Below are 23,025 nucleotides of genomic sequence, written 5' to 3'. Positions count from 1 at the left end.
TTCAGACAACTTAAATTAGCCTTAAAATATTCAGTGGCAGATATTACTCATAACAATTTATATTTTAAATATGTATTTTTCAAGGGGACCAATCTACTGATGATGTTCTGCATCTCAAAAGTGGAACTGTAAATTAATATGAAATATTTTCACAAGACGCCTAGTATGCTAATAATACTAATGTGCATGAAATGAGAAACATCATTAGCTAAATGTATTACCGTGTATAGAACATTTTGTTGTTTAACGTTTGAAAAGGAAATTGATATTTACCATGAAAAAATGTGGGGAGCTTCCAATAAGCCTATTCACTCTCGGTTTCATTTAGACAAATCTCAGGTTTTGCAAATTTAAAAGAGTATTCTGTTAGCCTGAAGGCAGTTTCTAAAAAGTTTGTTTGTCCATCCTTCTTTTCAATATCCATCATAAGCCTTCCATCCATGAAGTCTTTCAGTTTCTTGATCTGATCAACTTTTTGGGAAGCACCATCCACAGCCACCAAGACACTGTTCAAAGAGGTGTACTGTTTTCTTTCACCTTAAATGGCCCACAATGTCTCAATAGGATTTAGGTCAGGTGAGGAAGGCCTTGTCATTATTCTTTCACCCTTAAAGCCTTTACTTGCTAGCCAACAGTGGAGCACTTCGATGTATATGATGGAGCATTGTCCTGCATGAAAATCATGGCTTCTTCAAAGATGCAGACTTTTTTCCTGTACCACTGCTTGAAGAAAATGTCTTTTAAAAACTGGCAGTAGGTTTGGCAGTTGATTTTGAGTCTCTCTCAAATCCGAAAACGTCAAACAGGCTGATCTTTAAGAATACCAACCCATAGCAGTACCCACCTCCATTTTTCTGTCGTCTTAAGTTGAAGTGAAAGTCTGTTCCCATTACTTCTCCAGCCACTGGTCGAAACATCTAGTACATTCAAGCCCACTCATGTCATCAATCCATAAAACGTTTGAAAAATCAAGCTTCAGATATTTCTTAGCCAAGTCTTGATGTTTCAAATCATGGGTCTTGTTTAGTGGCGGTCGTTTAAGCCTTCTACACCTTGGCCATCTCCCTGACCACTGAACATCTTGTAATTCTGGGTACTACAGGGAGCTTATATTTCAGGAATATGACAGCACTGGAGGATAATGCATTCCTGGTCACTTCACAGTTTATTCTTATTAAGTCTTTGGTAATCTTTTTTTCGCAACACGTTTTGCTTGACCCTGTTGACTCTTTGCAGCAAAAACTTTTGATGATTCTGTGATTACACCCCAATATCTTAGCAATTTCAACAGTTTTGCATTCCTCTGTAAGGCGGGCTTTGCACGTTGTGACATTGCAAGCCGCACGCGATAGTCCCCACCCCCGTCGCAGCAGCGATATCTTGTGATTCCTGGCGTAGCGAACATTATCGCTACGCCAGCTTCACATGCACTCACCTGTCCTGCGACGTCACTCTGGCCGGCGATCCACCTACTTCCTAAGGGGCGGGTCGTACAACGTCAGAGCGACGTCACACGGCAGGCGGCCAATCAAAGCGGAGGTGCGGAGATGAGCAGGATGTAAACATCCCGCTCACCTTCTTCCTTCCGTATAGCTGCCGGCGGCAGGTAGGAGATGTTCCTCGCTCCTGTGGCTTCATACACAGTGATGTGTGCTGCCGCAGGAACAAGGAACAACATCGTACCTGTCGCGGCAGCGTAATTTTGAAAAAGTCGGAGCCTACACCAATGATACGATAACGACGCTTTTGCGCTTGTTAATCGTATCATCTAGGATTTACACACTACGATGTCGAAAGTGACGCCAGATGTGCGTCACTTTCGATTTGAACCCACCGGCATCGCACGTGCGATGTTGCAACGTGCAAAGCCGCCCTAAGACTTTTAATTTTTCATTTTTCTGAGTCTGTTAAATCTCTTTTAGAGGTAAACAAGCTGTCTTATAATTCTGAACACCTTGATCAATGGTGTTAATTTCCTAAGCCAACACCGTCCCTCATTACACAAATAGAGATCAGCTGATATCCAAGAAACATTCAAGTTTATACAGTTTAGAGTTGGAAAATATGCATGAAATTGATGATATGGTCATAATACTTGCCTAATAATTGTGCACACAGTTTATACTGTATCAGCAAGGTCTCTCCCAGGCAAAGATTTCAAAGCAGACTGATGGTTTCAAGATATGCTTTTTAAGCGCTTTTGAACATGCACCAGAAATGGGCAGTGTTGTGGAGTGCAGACAGAATGGTTGGCCAAGGAATCTTAGTGCAGCAGACACATTATGCTTACTTCCATTTCAAATTGGAATATGTCCAGCAGTGGCATCAGCTCAGGACTGGCAGCAACCAAAGGAACACAGCTACACCTACCTACTGTCTGGATAAGTCAGTCCAGAAGAAAAGTGGTCTTCACAGAAGATTTGGGACTAATGAGTCATTTCTTAAGCAACTAAATGCAAGCTTAAGCAACTCAACTATACACAAAAACATGGGAGTAAGGAAGCATAGAAGTGGCAGCAGATGCTCTGTGCAGATGAGTAAAAATTTAAAAATTTATCTATAAGAAAAAGCAGTTTGTTTTACCGAAGGGCTGTAGAGCGGTACAATAATGAATTTAGAGGCAACAATGAAGGCATGGTGAAGGTTCCTTGCAAGTTTATTCTGCATATCAGCGCAATGAGTAGTTGATTAGCCAGTATTATTAGTGTTATCCATGCTGAAAAGTACATGTAGATAAATATCCATCATGCAGTACCATGAGGGAGGTGCCTCCTCTAAATTTATACTGTAGCAGGACAATAATCCCAAATGAACTATCTTCAGTTTAAAGTAGTGATGACAGAAAACTACCATACTTGGGTGCTTGGTACTCAGAACGAGCAGTTGGATGTTTGGAAGGGCGCAACTTGAGTACCTGAGTATAATGGAAGTCATTGGAAATCTTCTGGAAAAATGCATAAGTCCCTCATTGACTTCCATTATACTATGGTACTTGGGTGAGTAGAGTCGTGCCGATCTGAACATCCAACTGCTCATTATGAATACCGAGCACACGACTATGGTAGTGCTCGCTCATCACTAGCGTAAAGCAAAACAAGGAGTCTTGAAAATGGTGATATGGCCCCCACTAGCCCTAATTTCAACATCATCAAATCTGTCTGGGATTATGTGAAGCGACAGCAGGATCTGTTCAAGCTTTCATCTGCAGACGATTTGTGGTTAGTTTTCCAAGATGTTTAGAACAACTTTTTTTATTGTATTGTACAGTAAATAAACAAAAGTGAGTACAACCCTCATATTTTTGGAATTCTGTTATGATATCTTTTCATGGGACAATACTGAAGATATGACACTTTAATACAATGTAAAATAAAACATACAGCTTGGATAACAGTGTAAATGTGATGTGCCGCCTAAATAATTGAACACACAACCATAAATGTCTAAACCGTTGACAACAAAAGTGAGTACACCCCTAAGTGAAAATGGACACATTGTGCCCAAAGTGTCAATATTTTGTGTGGCCACCATTATTTTCAAGCACTCCCTTAACTCTCTTGGGCATGGAGTTCATGAGAGCTTCCCACTCCTCCACCTTCTACCCTACAGATGTGCAATAGGGTTTAGGTCTGTAGACATGCATGGCCAGTCCAGCACCTTTACCCACAGTTTCTTTAGCAAGGCATTGGTCATCTTGGAGATGTGTTGGAATACTACCCTTCGGCCCGGTTTCTGAAGGGAGGGATTATGCTCTGCTTTCATTATGTCACACTGCATGTTGGCATTTATGCTTCTCATAGCTGGTAGCACTCATGCAACCCCCAAACCATGACACCATGTGTAATTGTAGGTGTAGCGGGGGGGCTGCACCCCAAAGTGTATATGTACCATGTTTTATAGACTATTGAATACTATAAGATATATACAGTATGTCTGTATCAACGACTGCCATCTAACGGCAAGTCAACATTAGATTAGATGTTAGACAACATAGGATTAAGGTAGTGGAAGGGAGTGGCAGAAGGTGGGAAAGTGAACAGGTGGGAAGGTTCGAGAAGGGACCAGTAGAGAATCAAGTCTGAGAAGATGTGGTCTTGGTGCTAGGGCCTGTCAGGGAATCCTGAGGTAACCCCTAGAGGTACAGAGTCTAGGACTTACCCCAACGGGCTTAGAGAATCATCCGGTTAGAGAGCCGTTGTAATCCAGAATTGGACACAGATGAACGAAGTGAGGCGGAAGGAGGCACAGACCCTGGAACTTGATGACGGGATACAAAATAGTATGGTATAGATCAAGGAGCTGTACCACACACTGAGAGGAAAGAAGGAAAGTAATACCATGGTTGTTATACCGGTGTGAAGAATACAAGTGAACGATTCTAGTTGGCTAAGTGCACTCTGGTGTTGCATGTGTTGCTGTCTACGACAACTGCTAGTGAGGTGATGGACACCGGCCTGAAGAAATCAGTAAGTGTGATGCACCCCACCTGAAGTTATATATGCACACAGAGTCTCCTTGGAGAAGGAGTGCTGTGCCTGAGCACCTCAGTGCCCCCCACCTTCAAGTGTTGTCTCTAGCACAACCTGACACTGGACTGCTGGTTGCGAAACCAAATATGGCAGGTCATGGCCTGCCACAGAAAAGGGTTGTACAGTGGAAAAGGAGCACAAATCTGGACCCTGTGTGCTTGAATGCTTGGGATTAAGAAACGCCCCATGTTAAATTGTGCCCGACTCCAGTGGATGTACCGAAAAGAGAGAACTTACCCCTCCCAAGAGGATGGTGGAAAATGGGCGACGGCTCTGAAGAAACGGGCAGAGGAGCCGGAAGAAGCCCCCCCCGGAGGGTGCAGCCCAGAAGATGGAAACTCCTCCCAATAGAGTCGGCCGACGCTATTTCTGAAACAGATATAGAGGGAGACTATGATTCAAGAGAGGCAAGAGAAATGAGCCATCTGAACTATGCCTGAGGAAAAACTGTTGGAGGAAGCGACTGCTGTCAAGCCATTTGATCGCAAGAGTGGAGACCAGCAAGCCCAGTCGCGACGAATAGTGGGCGACCTGGCAGGTCGCAGTCTCGCGGAGGCTGTGTGATGGTACTCCAGGAACAAATGAGGTACGGACCCAGATCAGCCACCAATGGTGAGATACTATAGACTGGACACGACTAGCCTATTTTGACCTGCTGTGTGAGAGTGGGTACAACCTGTAGACCAGGACCCAAGACTGGGTGTTTGTTGATCAAGATGTCATAGAATAAGGACACCTGCAGTGGCCAGATAGCACCTTTGCGGAAGGTCTCTATGTGGTCTTAAAACTGGAGAGCTCCTGGGGTTTATATGCAGCTGCTGTGATGTAGGGAGCATTCACTTTCGAAGGGTGCAAGTTCCGCTTCCATAGCACTATGTGAGAGGCGCTTAGGTTTTTAACAGGTATAATAACAAATAAATGGTCTGCACTCAGGCTGAGTTGAGGATGGTGCAAGTGAAAATGGGGTAATACCCGAAAGTCATGTATGAATAAATTCACTGCACTCGTTATTGAACGTGAAATAATTTTTTAATGAAACGTGGAAAAGAAAAAATATCCAACGACGTTTCGACCCACCGGGTCTTTATCAAGTCGCTGTCTGATAGGTGACTGTATAAGGTGAGGAATATAGTGCACTGAAGCACTAAGACAATTAAAAAAGGTGCCTTAGAGATAAGATGTGCAAGTGCAGCCACACCGTTGCTGGAGAATTCTAGTGTATTACATATATTTTATATTTTTTCTTTTCCACGTTTCATTAAAAAATTATTTCACGTTCAATAACGAGTGCAGTGAATTTATTCATACATAGGTTTTTAACAGGGACAGACACATGTACGATTAGGCCCCTTTTACACATCAGTTTTTTGCCATCAGTCACAATCCATTGGCTCGACGGATTGACTTTTCATTCAGATGTGTAGAGACCAAGCCTCAACGCATTTCCCGTTTTGGTTCATCAGGAGGCCAATGTAGTTTTGTGTCAATCTGATAGCATGATGAGATGATATTAAGGGCTCTACTGTAGAACTAGCTGACATAACAACTGCAGTAAAAGTGGGCAGAATCTGCTGTCTTGTGTGTGATGTCACACTTCCCCCTCCCAATCTGGGTGTTTCAAAAAAGATAAGGGAAGATGAAGCTTAGAATCACAGTGCGGAGCCATTTTGTTGATGCCCACAAAGTGATCCTAATATCTAAAGTGTTACCAAGGACAGCGCATAGTGCTCCCCACATAGCGCTCTGCATGCCCCGTACCAGCAATGCTCTGCTGCACGCACGCTCGCTAGAATGTTCTGCTGCATGCACACAATGCTCTGCCGCATGCATGCCCGCTCGCAATGCTCTGTATCATTATTCTGATCCTTAAATATAAATATCTCCCATGCTGCGCCCCTAAATAAATAATTGCTGTGCTTTCTTCACAAAATATCTCCACCCATATACACACTGTTGTTATTCAAAATATCTCACACACTGCCTCTCTTCATAATAAACCCCAACACTGCCCCTCTTCAAAATATCCTCCCACACTGCCCCTCTTTATAGTATATCCCTTACACAGACTCTCTATATAATATACTCCCTCCACAGCCTCTCTATATAATATATCCCCCAGCCTCTCTATATAATATACCCCCCCGCAGCCTCTCTATATAACATACCCCCACACAGCCTCTCTACATAATATACCTTACACACTGTCTCTATGTAATATAACCCCACAAAGCCTCTCTATATTATATACCCCCCACACAGCTTCTATATATATGGCAACATACCCCCCACACAGCCTCTCTATATAATATATGCCCCACACACTGCTTCTTTATATAATATACCCCCAAACATCCTCTCTATATAATATACCCCCCACATACCGCCTTTATATATAATATACTCCCACACACTGCACCTCTCCAAAATATTGCCCCCATATACACTCTGTCCTTCTGCATAAAGTACTCCCCCCGCTGCCTCTCGCAAAGCTGTATCCCTTTCACAAATGTTCCCCCATTATGTGCCCTAATCCCCTCCTCACTCATCCACAGTGATTAAACCTTTCATCTTTGGCTCCTCCATGGAGCACTCTGCCCGACATGTCTCTGCGGTGACAGCAGCAGGGGGATGGCATCAGCAAGGTGCTGATGTCATCACGCAGCTGTATGTCGGAGACCCAGTGCCAGTGCTATCTCTGATCAAATGTATTTACGTCTGACAGACGCAAATACATTTGAATAGGAAGGCGGGAGCTGCGGTTACCGCAACTGCTGCTCTCCTCAGCAGTGTGTACACCCACCAGCATAGTTTGTTTTGCACACACGATCACACAGCAGGGCCATGGCGGAACAGCACAGCGCACTGCCTCCTTCTCCTGCTGCTTTCAGCTGTGCAGTGTGTGCTAGGCAAATTAATACTGCGCAGCTCACACACTGCTGAGGAGAGCGGTGGTGACTGCAGATTGAGTGGCCACTACAGGGACCCGCCCTTCTGGCATTTGCCAGAATTGCCCGATGGCCAGTCTGGCCCTGTACCTATCTATCTATCTGTTCTAACTATCTATTTTATCTGTTCTATCTATCTATCTATCTGTCTATCTATCTATCTTTCTTTACCTGTCTATAATTTTTCAAGCTTTGTCCATCTTTTACATATTAAAAAAACATTTATTTCAGTATCATGCATTTTTTACTGGTACCAGTGTGTCACACATATGCAAACATGGACATCAAACGGACATCACACGTATGACACACAGATGTCACACGGATGATCATACTGGTACGTGTGGCTTGTATCTGTTTAAAAATGGATGTCTGAAAGGGACCTAACACTAGAAATGTTATCCTCACTGACTCCTTCTGTCTATCTTTATGCTGAAGCTAGTTGAATTAAGGCTGCCAGCTTAAGGATTAAGTCTTTATAGAAAGGTGATTACCTCTGTGCGAACCAACATTAATAAAGCAATTGGATACACTATTAACATAGGTTTCAAGTGCCCTGCACACACTTGTGACTTTCTTTTTTTCATATTTTGCATAACCATAATGATAAAACATTAGTTAACACAGACATGATGAGCCTGCTGTATTTATTCTGAAAATCCATGTCAGAATGGCTGTATCATCCACATAGGCAGATTAAGATTAGGGAAATCTGGGCTACCGTCTGGGGCTAAAGGCTCTGAAGGACTAATGGACAGATTGCCCTCCTTCTAAAATTTTTGGGGCATTCATAGAAAGCACTTATCCCTTATCCGCTGCCAGCTATAGAGAGTTGGAGAGTAGTCGCAGTCCATTGCCTTTTCTATTTCTCAGCTAGCACAATAACGTCATTGTGTCACTGTGCCAGCTGCGTCATTTGTATGCATGTACACGCCAGCATGAAGAGGAGAGAAGTAGAACTACAAGGGATCACCAGGAGAGGTAAACCATTTTTTTTTTGTAAAGTTAATAAATTTGGGATGGGTGAGAGCACAGTATATCATAATGATTTGGGGTAGGGGATGGATGAGAGCACAATATACTATAATGAATTGGGATGGGGGATGGGTGAGAGCACAGGATATTATAATGAATTGGGGTAGGTGAATGGTGAGAGCACTGTATATTATATAATGCATTGGGGTAAGGAATGGGGGAGAGCACAGTAACAGTATACTATATTGAATTGGGGCGGGGATGGGTGTATCACTTACTGGACTGCTTAGTATAGTTTTAATCTACTGCTGATTACTCAGTGATTTTATCATTAGAGGACTACTTGGCATGCTGCCAGGTAGTCCAGCCTGTTCATGAGCTCTGTATAAAGCCTGTTTCACACGTCAGTGAAAAGCACAGACATTTTTCACTGACATGTAAAAAATGCATATGTCCCTCCGTGTTACGTGAGTCACGGCACACGTGGGCTGTCCATGTGCAATCCGTGATACGTTATCCATTATCCGTGATTGAACATGGAGATAAACTCACTAGTCCCCGCTCCTGCTGTCCGTGGTGCTGAACTCTCCGACTCTACTGTGTTTCCGCCCCTGCTGCAGCTACTTCCGGGTCAGCTGTGGCTGCATACATGAATATACATGAGAATAAGCAGCTGGCTCTGAAGCAGCAGCATGCAGAGGTCTGAGACAAGCAGTGCTGGAGAAGGTGAGTTAAAAATGCTTTTTATTTTCAATGTCCGTGTTTTTCTGGTACGTGTTTCACAATCCACACCATAGTGTGGTCTGTGGGACATCAGTGATGCCAGAAAAAAATGTACATGTCTCCGTGCGGCAATCGCGACATGCGTGTACACCGTACGGAGACATGGTCAGTGGAAAATCACTGATGTTTGAGCAGACCCATTGATTATAATGGGTCTGTGTATGTCCGTGATTCTGGTATGTATAAAAACTAGCACATACGTACCAGAAGCACTGACATGTGAAGGGGGCATTACTTCTAGATCTGCGGCAAAGAAAACATTGATTTTATCAAAATGACAGCAAACAGCTCAGTAAGTCACACATCGCTGGAAACATGGTATCTGTCTCTATATTATGCAGATGGGTAGCAAAATCCTGGTGACAGATTCCCTTTAAGGCCTCTTTCACACGTCCATGCCTCCGGGACGTGTTTGGTCAGTTTCCTCATGTACCGGAGACACGTACACACGTAGACCTTGGTTTTTTAATGGACTTGGATGCACGCATGTATTTACGCACGGAGCGTGTGTCCGTGCCGTACATACGTGTGTCCGTGTGTTTCTTACGGCAACATTTCCGTTTTCTCTCCGGCATCACGGGTGTCACACGGAACGCAAACAGGTCACACGTAACGCAAACGGACCACACGAATGTGTTCCGTGTGACACGCAGCGGAGAAATCACATGTGTCTGCGAGAAAAAAAGTCAAAACATTACTCACCTTCTCCAGCACTGCTGTCACTTGCTTCCAACCGCCGCTCATTATGCTCATTGCATATTCACTTCACTGTGGCCGGAAGCATCAGCAGCGGGGAGTCGGCAGGACCGGAGATCGAAGTTCAGCACCACGGACAGCGACGCCAGGGACAGGTGAGTAGAAAGTTCCCGTTCTCCGTGTGTTATCACGTGTGAAAGAGGCCTAAGAATGCTTGTTCAACGATCATCTTTCTGTGTAAATGCAGCTTTATTTGAAGAGAGATGATGGGAGTAATACTTTTGCTTGCCAAACAAACTCGCTTAGGCCCTTTTCACACGTTTCTTTAAAAACACGCTTGTGTGGCACGTTCAGTTTTGACCATCCGTGTGACCAGATGTGTGCCGTCCATGTGACATCTGTGTGATACGTACTGGGAAAAAATGCATGACACTGAAATGAATGTTTTTTTATTATCTCCTAAAGATGTTCAATGATAGATTATATATATATATATATATATATATATATATATATTTATATATATATATATATATATAAAGAAAGATATATTTTACAGCTATTAACCAAATATATAAATAATTATAGGAAAAAATGACCTATGGTCCCCCCAATTTTTGTTATCAGCCAAGGTAAAGGAGACAGCTATGAGTAGATATTATCAGGCTGTGCTTCGGCTCTTCCCAATTGCCCTGGTGTGGTGGTAATTAGGGTAATGGTTCTTGGGGTGGATGTCAGCTGTGTACTGTGGTGTTAGTAATGTCTATCAGACACCCTCATTACTAACCCAGTAATCCCCCCAAAAATACACAGAAAAATATTTTATTTTAATAAACACTTCACAAAACTTTCCACCATTTACCATTTTATAAAAAGATCGAATCACTCATGCAGCTCTGCCGTAGCCCACTGAATCCATTGTACTCCAAATAAGGATATGTGAAAAAAAAACAAGGCCGGAGTCACACTTGCGAGTGCCCGCTTTACACGCTATGATATATCATATGATATGTTGTCGGGGTCACGTCATAAGTGCCGCACATCCGGCATCATTTGACATATCGTAGCGTGTGACAGCTACGAGCGAGTGTGAACGAGCAAAACTACTCACCTTATCGTTGCTCGTTGATACGTCGCTCATTTTCAAAATATCGAACGTTCTTCTGTGGTCCGGTTGTTCATTGCTCCCGAGGCAGCACACATCGCTCCGTGTGACACTCCGGGAACGATGAACTGCAGCTTACCTGCGTCCTCCGGCATTGTGGAAGGAAGGAGGTGGGCGGGATGTTTACGTCCCGCTCATCTCCGCCCCTCCGCTTCTATTGGCCGCCTGCTGTGTGACGTCGCTGTCACACCGAACGTCCCTCCCCCTTCAGGAAGTGGATGTTCGCCGCAGACAGCGAGGTCGTTTGGAAGGTAAAGTATGTGTGACAGGGGGTTACAACATTGTGCGACATGGGAAACAAATTGCCCGTGCCGCACAAACGATGGGGGCGGGTGCGATCACAAATGCGAATGCACGATTAATTGCAGCGTGTAAAGCAGGCTTTTACTCGCGCAAGTATCTCATTACATCACTCGTCATGGCCACACACTCTCGGGACAGGAGCGTCTCAGCTGTATAGTGATACATGCAACTGACCCGCTCCTGTCCGGAGAATGTGCGGCCATGCCGGGTGATGCAAAGAGAGACTCCCGCACGTTACATGTGAGGCACTCGCAAGTGTGACTCCGGCTTAACATACAAACACAGAGAAATAAAACAAGACACTTACCTTCGTTCACCACATTATTCAAAAGAAAAAAAAAATCCCCAGCTGCTCCATCGTATTTTAGTGAGTATTCTGACTAACATCATTCTGAAACTCTATAGACTTTGCTTACAGGCAATTCCCAATCACACTGCACTGCTTAAGATCCGGCGCCTCTGAGGAGCGGTAACATCAGTAATGTTACTGCTCATTGGCAGGGCAGTGTGACCCTTAGTGATTCGCCGAAACCTGAACAGCGGTAATGTAACTGATATCACCCCTCATTAGAGGCATCGGGTCTCATGCAGCGCAACATGACCTGGTATTGCCTGTTAGCAAAATCTATGGAGTGTCAGAACGATGGTTCATAGACTTTGTTCATCAGGTTGACTCTGGATTACATCGGACTAGCTGAGATTTTTCTTTTTTAAAAAAAAGTAGTGCACCAGGATATCTTCTTTTATTTCTCTGTGTTTGTATGTTTCTGTTTTTTTCCAGATCTCCTCTTTTGGACTAAGGCTCTGTGCGCACTGGGAAATGGAATTTTCTTGAGAAAATTCCGCATGCCCTCAAAGATTACCGCACCCGCGGTAAAAAACCGCGGGAAACCGCACCCGAAAACCGCATGCGGTTTGCCGCGGTTTGCTGCGGTTTTACCGCGGTATTATTCGCGGTATTGCCGCGGTTTTGCCGCGTGCGGGTTGGGATGTGCTTTATTGCATTCAATGCAATAAAGCACATTGAAGAAAAAAAAAAAAAAAAAAAAAAAAGTCATTTAATTCTGAGAGTAGATAGACAGAAGAATAGATAGAGGGATAGATAGATAGAGGGATAGATAGATAGAGGGATAGATAGATGACAGATCGCTGCATTTCCCACGGTCGGCAGTGAGTTCACATTACCGGCCGTGGGAAATGACCGGTAATTACCTCTGCTGTCTGCTGCTTTCATTCAGCCTGTGTCTGTGACAGTCGCGGCTGGATGGAAGCAGCGCTGGACGTCGGACCTGGATTACGCCGGAGTTTTGTTGCGGGAGGGGTTAATAAAATGGTGAACGAGGCTTGTTTGTTTTATTTAAAATAAAGGATTTTTCGGTGTCTGTGTTTTTTTTTCACTTTACTTACGGGTTGATCATGTCAGCTGTCTCATAGACGCTGCCATGATCAAGCCTGGGGTTAATGGCGGTGGTCCCCCATCACCATTAACCCCTTGTATTACCTTGCCACCACTGCTACACGGTGGCAAGAAGAGCTGAGGACACGCCGGTATTGTCGCATATTGCATGCGACAGTGCCGGGGCAGCTGCGGCTGATATTCTCGGCTGCGGGAGGGGGAGTGAGGCGGGGGACATTACCCCTGCCCCTCTCCCTCCCCAGCCTGAGAATACCGGGCCGCCGCTGTGTGCTTACCTCGGCTGGAAGGTAAATATGCAGCGGAGCCCACGTTCTTTTTTTCCTATATTTCCGTTTTCTTTCTATGTGTGTTCTATGTGTCTGTGTCTATGTGTTCTGTGTCTGTGATGTCTATCTGTGTCTGATGTGTGTGTGTTTACTCTGCACGACTTCCTGTTCCTGTAATGACATCACTTCCCTGCAAAACCGCAGCAAGTGATGCACATTACCGGAGGTAAACCGCAAAATACCGCAGGGAATAACGCAGGAAAACGCAGTGAACCGCACAGAATTTGCTGCCTGCGTTATTCCCTGCGGGATTTCTTGATTAACATTGAGTCAATGGAGTAAAATCCCGCAGCGCTGTGCGGAAAAGAAGTGACATGCACTTGTTTTTGCTGCGGGATTCCCGCAGCAAAACATGCAGCTGTCAAATTCCGCCTAGTGCGCACAGGATTTTTTTTCTCCATAGGATTTGCTGGTGATTCACTGCAGAGATGTTATGAACATTTTCTGCAGCGAAACATGCAGCAAATCCGCGGCAAAATCCGCGAAAAATCCGGTAAGTGCGCACATAGCCTAAGGCAGGTTCCCTAGAGTAAGCATGGGTTTTTTTAAATTAAGATTGTAAATGAGGGATATTTTTAGAGAGTGTTTATTGAGATAAATTATTTTTTTGTGTCTTTTTTTGAATTATTTGCTTAGAAACGTCTGATAGACACCTGGCCATTACTAACACCATGGCTTGATACCATTCAATACCAAACGGCTGGCATCAACCCCAATGACCATTACTCCAATTTCGAATGCACCAGGTCAATTGGGAAGAGCTGAGGTGATGTGCCATAATTGGTGCATCTAATGTGCAGTGACTGTTCTGGGGGGGCTGTGGGCTGCTATTTTTCGGCTGGGAAGGGCCCAAAAATGGGGCCCCCCACAGTGTTTTTTTTCTCTAAAATATTTATTTGGGTTATTACTGTAAAATCTATCTATCTCTCGCTATCAATCATCTTTGCCCATCTTTAACACTTAAAAGTCAGCAATTCTTTGAATGCATTTAATTCTAGTCCAAGTCAGATGGACGGCACATAGGTGTCAAGCGTATACTGTAAGGGGTACTTTACATGCTGCGATATCTGTACTGATACAGGAATTGTGAAAACACAATCTGAGTTGTAGTTAGAGTAGACAGATTCGCTGTTCTAATAGTCAAACCTGACCCTACACTTTCAAAAAAGTTAAAAAAAACATAAATAAATATAGCTATATACAGCAGCATACTGAACTTTTCATCAAATGGGAAAAAGAATAGCAAAGGACAGATAAGCACAAACTGCGGCCTACAGGCTTTTGGCTGTACCTGTCAGGCCCAAAGGTATCCAAAGTGCTACAAACCAGGACATACAGCACAATATGGCCATTATACTGTGTGGGGCAGTAGGGTTATCAAACCACGTGTTTGGAAAGTGTGGTGGCATCATTGTGTTCGTGGATGGGAGGATGGCTGAGGGACATCATACTTTATGTGAGTAGGGTTGTGTGAGACATTTTACTTTGTGGTTGGGGGAGCTGTCAGCATTTTTACCTTGTGTGGTGGGCTTTTCTTGAGGCATCATACTGTGTGTGGAGAAGCTTCTAAGATATCATACTGTTTGTGGGGGCTGTGGAGGTATTGTGGCGCCCCTGAGGCGTCAGTTGCCACAGAGGTACTGCATCTTAGCCAGAGGTATAGTATCCCATTCCCGGGTAAGGAGGGGGTCACAAAGCGGTCTACACAAAACACAGACACTCTCATTCAGCAACACCCCATAAGACCATGGTAAGGGCCTAGTGACAGTCTGAAGCCAGGCTGTGGGGGTGGAGTCCAGTTAGTGGGAGCAGCCTGTAGAAAGTAGGAAGCAGTAGAGTAGTCAAGACCTGTGGTCTGGAACTGCAGTAGCTCGGCCCAGGCACACAACAGAAAGGGTCTTAGAGCCCACAGGAAGCAACCATACTCCCATGGCCTCATTCACATACGACATACCGGAGTGGAGGTACTTGGCCGCAGTAGTGGACCGGCACCTCAACTAGTGCAGGACTTGAAGACTAGCTAGCCGGAGCCAAATCCACACACATCCAGTGAAAAGGTGCCCACATAGAGCCAAAGGGATAGAGCTTCAAGCCACCCAAAAGGGTCCGCGGACACTGGCTTGGGGAACTGTGTGTGCAGGCGTGGGACAGGTGGGAGAGGTCAGTGCAGGAAGACGACCAGGAAAGGAACACAGAAGGGTATACCGGGTTGTGCCTCCAAACTATCCAGGATCGGCTGGAGCCCATCACAGCGGGAGCCAGCACCCCGAGGGCAGCATTTGTCTGGACGAGCTAACCTGGAACTCTTAACTGTGAGAAAAGACCTTGTGACTGCATCCCTGTGTCGTCCGGTTATTCCCTGCGCCTCCAGCCCTGCGCCCTGCCATTACGGACTACTAACCCCAACAGCCCAGGGACTCAGCTCTACCTGTGGAGAGCAATTCCAACTCTGCTGAGTCACCACCGACCCCAGGTAAACTGAACAGCAGCAGCGGCACCTATCTTGCCACATACCACAGGTGGCGTCACAACATCTCCCCTGTAAATATTCCCACACCACCATCGTCAGCCATTTATTAGAGCGACACTGCTGGGGTCACGGAACCTGGCCCTGTCGCTGTGACATCCACCGAGCAGAACAGAGCCAGCCCGGTAATGAGTAAACCCCAAACCCCGGTGCGGGTGTGTCAGTATCATACTGTGTGGGCATACACTGTTACTTGCTATATATACTTAAAAATGAATAACAGGAGCAGTATGATTTATCAATTCTGTTAAAAGAAGTACATTTTTGATTTGATTTTGATTAGCTACTACAAGTAAAGCGGGCTTTACACACAGCGACATCACTATAGATGTCGCTGGTGAAAGCACCCGCCCCCGTCGGTTGTGCGTCACATGCAAATCGCTGCCCGTGGCGCACAACATTGCTAGGCCCTGTCACACATACTTACCTGCCTAGCAATGTCGCTGTGACTGGCGAAACGCCTCCTTTCTAAGGGGGCGGTTCGTTCGGCGTCACAGCGGCGTCACTATGCGGCCGCCCAATAGAATCGGAGGGGCGTAGATGAGTGGGCCTAACATCCCGCCCACCTTCTTCCTTCCTCATTGCGGGCGGCCGCAGGTACGGTGATGTTCCTTGTTCCTGCAGTGTCACACATAGCGATGTTTGCTGCCGCAGGAACGACGAACAACCTACGTCCTGCAACAGCAACGATTTTCGGGAAAAGAACGACGTGTCAACAATCAACGATTAGGTAAGTAATTTTGATCGTTAACGGTCGTTCCTGCGTATCACACGCAACGACGTCCCTAACGAGGCTGGATGTGCGTCACGAATTCCGTGAGCCCAACGGCATCTCGTTAGCAATGTCGTTGCATGTAAAGCCCACTTAAGAATACTGTTATTTGAAATAGATGGCCCTAGGTCTTTTTCAACCTATGTAGCTATGTAACTACACTATGTATGTATGTATGTTACACTAAACCCCATTGTAACTTGTATCAGTAGTAGCAGCTAGCCAATATGCTTATTTCTGCTCAATATTGAGCTATTAAAATGAAATTAGATAAATAATAATAATAACATAATAATAAAAATGTCAAACAAAATTAAGTTCAGCATGTTGTTTTTGACTTCCACAATAGTCACGGATTCTCGTGTGGCCCGTTGGGAAAATTAATTTCATGCCTCTGGTCTAGACCATATGGCAACCATGTATGGGGACAGCCTGGTTGATTTAAAGAAAAGATGGGGGTTTTTTTTGTTTTAACTTGGCTGTTCATTTTGTAAAAATAAAGCCTATCACTTTTTGTCTGAAATTTAATGTACAAAGGGAAAAATGTGTCTTACATGTAATGCAATACAATTGATAACTGATTATCACAGAGGCCCAGTGAGACACTATTTAAGTTTATGGATGTTAATTGAAAATTGCATCTGATAAGAATTCCTGTTTGTAGGATTTGCAACAATAAAACCACGAAGCACCTAGTTAAAAAGAAAGATGGACTAGATACATTTAATTTGCAACTGAATAAAAAAGTAATTGTTTTTTACTAAAACAGATATGGATTCCCGTTGTTAGAAAATTGCTGTAACAGACAGGAAAAAGTGGTAATTGAAAAAAGAAAAAGCCTTAACACTTCTTGAGAAATGAATTCAGGGGCAATATATATAAGAAAAAAAAGGAAATATTATTCTATCTATCTATCTATCTATCTATCTAATATCTATGTATCTATATATCTATCCATCTGTCGCGGACGGGTGCCGCCTCCAGGGTTGCTCAAGTGACGCTCGGGTCCGGGATCGTGTCTGGGGCTCGAGTGGTGACCGGACCCGGGGTTCGTGCAACCGCTCGTCCTCGCAACAGTGGAAGAAGGGGGGTATTTACAGGGGAGATAGTTTTTGTCTGTGACGCCACCTGTGGGTTGCGGTGATGGGATGATGGCACCGGCGCTGCCTCTTGGGGCCAGCGTCCGGGACCGATGGTGTTGGGCATCAAGGTGGTATCCCCTCCACGGGTAGGGGAGGTGTAGTCCTGGGGCCCAGGTGTAGGTAGGGAACAGTACTGGGGCGCTGTTGGCAGGTTGGACCGGATGACACCGGTGTACTCACGATTAGGAATAATCCACACAGAGTCTGCACTGTAAACCAAGGCCGTATGCCGGTTGCCGTTGGAGAGCTGTGCTGGTCCCGCACACGGGTTAGCAAGGTAGGGACCCTTCCTCCTGCACTCGTGTCTTGCTGTGTGTTGATTAAACCCGCTTGCAACGGGAGAAATCCGCTCCCCTGCAGCTTTGTACGCAGAGGGAGCCATTGCCCACAAACTCTGACCTGTGGGATTTTAATGGGTTCTTGGCGGACACCCTATCCCCTGCGTTGGACTGCCGGTTTGCTCTCTCTGGGCTTCTCTCTTCGGAAACAAGGCCTGGTACCTTGTCCCGCTGGTCAATTAACAAGGGACTTGAAGCTTGCCTCGTCTTAGGGTCCAGGTACCCCGCCTGTGCACGGCCTCCGGACCGGTTTCCTGTTGTCGGTACCGGCGGGCTACAACCCTGTTCTGGTCCACTTCAGGTCTCCCACGACCGGATCTCCGTCGCCTGTGGCCCTACACTGCCGTCTGCCACCTAATCGGTTCTCCCGTGGTCCAAGGGCTCCAACCCTGACCACACTGCACTTCAGCTCCACTGTCAGACTCCTCACTGTTTGACTCCGTGTAACTCCACACCAACTACACTGATTGCTCTCCAACTTCAACTCTTGTGTTCCCTCCCCTTGTCACCTCAAGACCCCTAGGTGGGCATTCCCATCCGCCTGTCCTGCCCACTGGTGTGTCCTGGCTGTCATGGGGGGGTGACTAGGCTTTGTGGCTAGTGTTCCTGTGTGTGGGATGTGGTGTTAATTCCCAAGGAGGAGGCGATTCCTGTACCCTTGATGGGGGGTACAGTCATCTGAGACTACCTCGTTTTGCCAGGGCGTCACACGTCTATCTTTCTAATATCTATCTATCTATCTATCTATCGTGAAAATGGGAGGACTCCAGTCGTGTGACAAAACCTGTGGTCTTTTTTCACACATACGTGTGACATTTCGGCTCTTCAAATTGTGAGTCTTTCTGAAGTCACTACGGTTCACTATCTCGACTCTCATCTAAAGTTCTGCCATTAATCAATAAAGGGGTTATCCATCTTATTTTGACTTTTTTTTATTATTACCCTATTGGGCTACATTGGGGCAGGTATGTAGATAGAGATCACTTACCTGCCCTGCTGTCAGCCCCTCTCCCCCGGCTCAGAGTGGTCATGTGACCACTCCTGCCGCGATTTTGCTGCTTCCGGCATTTTATTTCAACATGGGCAGGACCATGTTGACATGCAAATCTGGGAACAGCATGTTGCTGTCCTGCTGGGCTGGTACAGTGCGTGAGTCCCCGCCCCCCTTCCCTGCACCCTCCCACACATTCCCCCACACCTGTACTCTCCCCGCAACCTCCCCTGCACTGCTGTGGAGTCTGTGACCTGGGAGAGGGGCCTGGCGACAACTGACCACGGTGTCACCGCCAGCAACGGGTCCCCTGCTCAGGATCGCAGGAGTGCCCGTGCAGTCTGTGTCCCGCTCCAGCACTGCGGCTGCCCGCACTGCATTATCAGCAGTGCTGGCAGCCGCGGGGATGACAAGCGCTGCTGTTAGGAGCTTAGATGAGATCATTACCTGCTGTGACGATCTCCTGCTCTGCTGACGTCACCGCTGTCACTGACTTCTATGCCCACTGCGTTCTCACATCAAGTCTCGCGGGCGGCCCGAGATTGTCACTAGCAGTGACGTCATGGGCTCCCGCGATACTGCTGAGAACGCAGCGAACAATGGAAGTCAGTGACAGCGCTGACATCAGGAGAGCAGGAGATCGTCACCGCAGGTAATGATCTCATCTATCCTCCTGACAGCAGCACTTGTCATCTCCTGCAGTGACCTGGGCTGACCTATTGATGTTAGCTCAGGTCACTGCATTGCTCTCCCAGCCAATGGTGAACATTCTGTTCTTCATTGACTGGGACAGTGACTATGGTATGGATCATGGGACCCCCTTATTGGATTACGCCGGACCCAGATTTGATTGTTCTTTTCAATAAATTGGTGAAAGAGGGAATGTTTTGGGGAGTGTTTTTTCAAATAAAATTTTTTTTGTTGTGTTTTTATTTTTTAATTACTGACTGGGTTGGTGATGTCGGGTATCTGATAGACATGTGACATCACGAACCCCAGGGCTTGATGCCAGGTGACATTACACATCTGGTATTAATCCCATAATATTATCCCGTTTGCCACCGCCCAAGGGCAACGGGATGAGCTGGGGCGAAGTGCCAGGATTGGCCCATCTAATGGATGCGCCACTTCTGGGGCGGCTGCGGCCCGCTATTTTTAGGCTGGGGAGTGTCCAATAACAGTGGACCTCCCTAGTCTGAGAATACTAGACCCCAGCTGTCCGCTTTACCTTGGCTGGTGATCCAATTTGGGGGGGACCCCCTTTTTTTGTTTTAAATTGACCTCTGTTTTGGATTACCAGCCAAGGTGAAGCTGCCAGCTGTGGTTTACAGGCTGCAGCCATCTGCTTTACCCTAGCTGGCTACAAAAGATATGGGGGACCCCACGTCATTTTTCTTTTTTTATTTATGTATTTTTTGGCTAAATACAAGGCTAAGCACCCTTTAGTGCCACATGAAAGTCACTAAAGGGTACCAGCTTAGAACATGCAGGGGGGTAGGACATTATATATGTCTTTCTCATCTATTATCTATCTATCTATCCCTCTATTCATTCATTCATCCCTCTATCTCTCTGTCTCTATATCTACTCATCTATTTATCTTTCTTGCTGCTTCCGTTTTTTGCGGTCCGCAAAAAAAACGGAAGGCACACGGATGCATCTGTGAAAAAATGGACCGTTTTTTGCTGACCGCAAAAACGGAACGGTCATGTGAATGTAGCCTACATGTGTTACCTATGGGGGTAGGGTTCGTTACAGAAGGATGGTGGGGGGGGTCGGTGCAGAGCGCCATTTGTGTGTGTGTGGGGCGCAGAGCCCAATGAGTGTGTGGGGCACAGAGCCCAATGATGTGTGTATGTGTGGGGGGGGAGGGTTGCAGAGCCTTATGTGGTGTGTGGTGCAGAGCTCAATGTGAGTGTGGTGTGCAGAGCTCGATGTGTGTGTGAGGCACAGAACCCGATGTGTGTGTGGAGCGCAGACCCTGATGTGTGTGTGGGCTGCAGAGCCCGATGTGGTGTGGGGCGCAGAGCCCGATGTGTGTGTGGGGTGCAGAGCCCCATGTGGTGGGGAGTGCAGAGCCTGATGTGGTGTGGGGCGCAGAGCCCGATGTGGTGGGGAGTGCAGAACCCGATGTGTGTGTGGTGTGCAGAGCCCAATGTGGTGTAGGGTGCAGAGCCCGATGTGGTGGGGAGTGCAGAGCCCGATGTGGGGCTGTTATTTCCAATGCTGTAGTGATAACAGGTCAGTGCTGAGGCAGAATACTGACAGGGAATGTGTGTGCAGAGGGCGGGGCTGGCAGGGGGCAGGGCTGGACAGTGAGGTCGGGCGGTGCCAGCTCTGACTGTCAGGTTTAGCACAGGAAGTTATCATGTTTGTTTGAGCTGAATGTAAACAAAGCTGCAGAGAATAAAGGGATAATTCAAGAGGAACAAAAGTCAGAAAACAAAAAATAACAATGTAGGGGTGTTTTATATGATAATACAGCACAGATAAACTCAACATTTTTTGGTAAGCTAATGTCGGACAACTCCTTTAATGCTAAAGAGTAGTGATGAGCGAGCATGCTTGTTACTACTCGGTACTCGCACGAGTATCACTGTACTCGGGCTACTCGGCGGGTACCGAGTAATTTTGCAATACTCGTGCTTTACTCGTGGTCTTCATCCCTGCATGTTGGCGCTCTTTTGAGAGCCAGCCCTCATGCAGGGATTGGCTGCCAGACCACTGCAATGCCACAGCCCTGTTAGTTGTGGAATTGCAGTGATTGGCCGGCCTGCACAGCGTGACCGAGCCTTTATACCGGCCGGCGCGCTGTGCTCTGTACACAGCCATCTCATATTCCCTGCTTTCCACGCCCACAGGCGCCTATGATTGGTTGCAGTGAGACACGCCCCCACGCTGAGTGACAGGTGTCACACTGCACCCAATCACAGCAGCCGGTGTGTGTATACTGTGCAGTGAAATAAATAATTAAATAATTAAAAAAAACGGCGTGCGGTCCCCCCAATTTTAATACCAGCCAGATAAAGCCATACGGCTGAAGGCTGGTATTCTCAGGATGGGGAGCTCCACGCTGTCACACCGGCTGCTGTGATTGGTTGCAGTGAGACACCTGTCACTCAGTGTGGGAGCGTGTCTCACTGCAACCAATCATAGGCGCCGAAAAGCAGGAAAGCAGGGAATAGGAGATTGTTTAATGAGCGGCCGGCTTTTTCAAAAGAGGAAAAGCCACCGGAGTTTGAACAGCTGTGCAGCGCCGCGGCAGTGATCGGGGAACGGTAAGTAAGAGAGAGGGGGGGGGAACTGACCGACAGACTGTGAGAGGGGGACAGACAAGACAGAGAGAGACAGACCGACGGACTGAGGGAGATAGAATAAAAAAAAAAAAATGACCGACATCGCTAGTAAAAAGCACAAAACGTGCGTTTTGGACATCGGAGTGCCACACAAGGTTTTCATGTAAAATCTTTCATGTATTAATCTCAAAAAGTAACATACACCAGCTCTATCTCACTATTGGGTATGTGCCCTTAACATTTCCGCCATGAAAATTCATTTTGGTGTCATTTTGGAAGGTTTTCTGGTGAGTCCGTAAAAATGGCGTAAAACTCGGACAAAATTGTTCACATCTGTGACTTTTGAGTGATAAATGCTTCAAGGGGTCTTCCCCATGCTGATGCCATGTCATTTGAGCACTCTTCTGAGACTTTTGTGACATTTTTAGGGTTTCTACATGCTGCCGGGGGGTCATTTCACAAAAATACTCGGGTCTCCCATAGGATAACATTGGGCTCGGGCCGAGTACACGAGTATCTTGGGAGGCTCGGCCCGAGCTTCGAGCACCCGAGCTTTTTAGTACTCGCTCATCACTACTAAAGAGTATACTGATACCTTAAGGCTTGCACCCTTTTGCTATATCAATTTTGTATAGTGTGTCTTTCTTTCGAGGATATCTATCCTATCTATCTATCTCTCTATTATCTATCTATCTATCTATCTATTCATCTATCTAGCTATCTAGCTATCTAGCTATCTAGCTATCTATCTACAGTTGAAACCAGAAATTTATATACACTATCCATAAAGACACATCTGTATGTTTTTCTCACTATCTGA

The sequence above is a fragment of the Anomaloglossus baeobatrachus genome, chromosome 1 (genome assembly GCF_048569485.1).
Source record: "Anomaloglossus baeobatrachus isolate aAnoBae1 chromosome 1, aAnoBae1.hap1, whole genome shotgun sequence".
Taxonomy (NCBI): domain Eukaryota; kingdom Metazoa; phylum Chordata; class Amphibia; order Anura; family Aromobatidae; genus Anomaloglossus; species Anomaloglossus baeobatrachus.
Note: the sequence above shows the minus strand (reverse complement) of the source record.